General features: G+C 43.4%; 1 long non-coding RNA gene across 1 annotated transcript in view; it reads left to right on the top strand.

The window, feature by feature from the left end:
* Nucleotides 1-2,079, top strand: part of LOC124029498 — an 8,972-nt gene extending 6,893 nt beyond the window's left edge. The window contains exons 3-5 of the long non-coding RNA XR_006837786.1: nt 858-893; nt 1,684-1,750; nt 1,895-2,079. This is a non-coding gene — a long non-coding RNA (uncharacterized LOC124029498). The remainder of the gene's footprint in view (nt 1-857; nt 894-1,683; nt 1,751-1,894) is intronic.
* The last annotated feature ends 283 nt before the right edge of the window (nt 2,080-2,362 follow it).

Here is a 2,362-nt window from a genome sequence, read left to right as displayed (position 1 = left end):
AGTCTCTTGATGTGCAAAACTGATAGAGACATACTCCAAGCGACTTACAGCTGTAATCGCAGCAAAAGGTGGCGCTACAAAGTATTAACTTAAGGGGGCTGAATAATTTTGCACGCCCAATTTTTCAGTTTTTGATTTGTTAAAAAAGTTTGAAATATTCAATAAATGTCGTTCCACTTCATGATTGTGTCCCACTTGTTGTTGATTCTTCACAAAAAATACAGTTTTATATCTTTATGTTTGAAGCCTGAAATGTGGCAAAAGGTTGCAAAGTTCAAGGGGGCCGAATACTTTCGCAAGGCACTGTATGATCTCTGTTACAGGGCCCTGCTGGTACCAAAGGATGTTTATAATATATTATCTATGTTACAGGGCCCTGATAGTACCAAAGGATGTTTATAATATATTATCTCTGTTACAGGGCCCTGCTGGTAGGATGTTTATAATATATTATCTGGTACTGTTATAATATGTTATCAGGGCCCTGCTGGTACCAAAGGATGTTTATAATATATTATCTCTGTTACAGGGCCCTGCTGGTACCAAAGGATGTTTATAATATATTATCTCTGTTACAGGGCCCTGCTGTTTATAATATATTATCTCTGTTACCAAAGGATGTTTATAATATATTATCTCTGTTACAGGGCCCTGCTGGTACCAAAGGATGTTTATAATATATGATCTCTGTTACAGGGCCCTGGCTGTTTATAATATATGATACCAAAGGATGTTTATAATATATTATCTCTGTTACAGGGCCCTGCTGGTACCAAAGGATGTTTATAATATATGATCTCTGTTACAGGGCCCTGCTGGTACCAAAGGATGTTTATAATATATGATCTCTGTTACAGGGCTCTGCTGGTACCAAAGGAGACAAGGGTGAACGGGTAAGTTCCCTCTCAGACCAATGCATCATTTCAGACACAGTTTATATTCAAGTGGAGTGTAGAAATACTTCCGTAGCTTCAAACCGCAAATCAGCCATAATTGCAGTTTATCAGCACCGGGATTAAGAGGCTCTCTAACAGCCCTGTGTCTCAGATGATACATCCATCCCAAATGGCACCATATTCCCTATATAGTGCACTACTTTTGATCAGAGCCCTATGGGTCTTGGTCATAAGTAGTGCACTATATAGGGACTAAGGTGCTGTTTGGGATGCAGGTGTCTCTTCACAGCTCTCTGCCTTCCTCCCTCGGTTTATAGCTCCACAGTGTGTTTTCCAGGAGTTCATGCAAGACCTGCTTGAACAGTTACATGTAAATCAAAGCCCAGACATTCAGGTACACTGTGTTTATTCACGCCTTTTAGGGGATGTTGTGCTCATGTTAAATAGCCTTGGATCAAAACCTCTTTGCTTCGTGAGATTAAAGCTCTGTGTTATTCTCTGGTCAGTCGCTTGGATTGTTGGGAGACTTCAACACACACACACACACACACACACACACACACACACACACACACACACACACACACACACACACACACACACACACACACACACACACACACACACACACACACACACACACACACACACACACACACACACACACACACACACACACACTAGTTCATTAAACATGCCCCCTGGGAGTGTTCTCTCTCTCTCTGTGTGTGTGTGTGTGTGCGAACGTGTAGCTGTGTCAATCCAGTGCTTTTGTCTTGTTTTGTAGGGAGACCTGCAGTCTCAAGCTACCGTCAGGGCCTTAGCACACCAAGTGTGTGAGCAACTGATTCAGAGTGAGTTCTCAACCCAGCTTTTTTCTCTCTCTTTCTCTCTCTCTCTAGATATTTTTGTCCATACATACTGTTCTCTACAACAATCTCTCATCCGACTCCTCCCCAAACCTCTCCATCCCCTCCCCTCCTCTCTTCCTCCCTCAGGTCACCTGTCTCGCTACAGCTCCATCCTGAACCAGATCCCCAGCCAGTCAGTGTCTGTGAGGACGGTACCGGGACCTCCAGGAGAGCCCGGTCGCAGGGGTCTGCCAGGGCCACAGGGAGAGGGGGGGCCCACAGGCAGACCAGGGTTCCCTGGGACCAACGGACAGGATGGACGACCGGGGGAGAGAGGTACAGTGTTTTTATACATCATTATAAACTGGGTGAATCGATCCCTGAATGCTGATTGGCTGACAGATGTGAATATCAGACCATATCAAATTTTATGACAAAACATTTTTTTTTTACTGCTCTAACTATGTTGGTAACTAGTTTATAATAGCAGTAAGGCACCTCAATTCCAAAACTTGTGATATATAAGGAACCAATATACCACGGCTAAGAGCTGTGTCCAGGCGCATATGAGATGAGTGTTACAAAGAAACAAAGCCCATAGTTAAAGCCTAGTGG

The sequence above is a fragment of the Oncorhynchus gorbuscha genome, unplaced genomic scaffold (assembly GCF_021184085.1).
Source record: "Oncorhynchus gorbuscha isolate QuinsamMale2020 ecotype Even-year unplaced genomic scaffold, OgorEven_v1.0 Un_scaffold_6583, whole genome shotgun sequence".
NCBI classification, from domain to species: Eukaryota; Metazoa; Chordata; class Actinopteri; order Salmoniformes; family Salmonidae; genus Oncorhynchus; species Oncorhynchus gorbuscha.
This window is presented reverse-complemented; position numbering and strand designations above follow the sequence as displayed.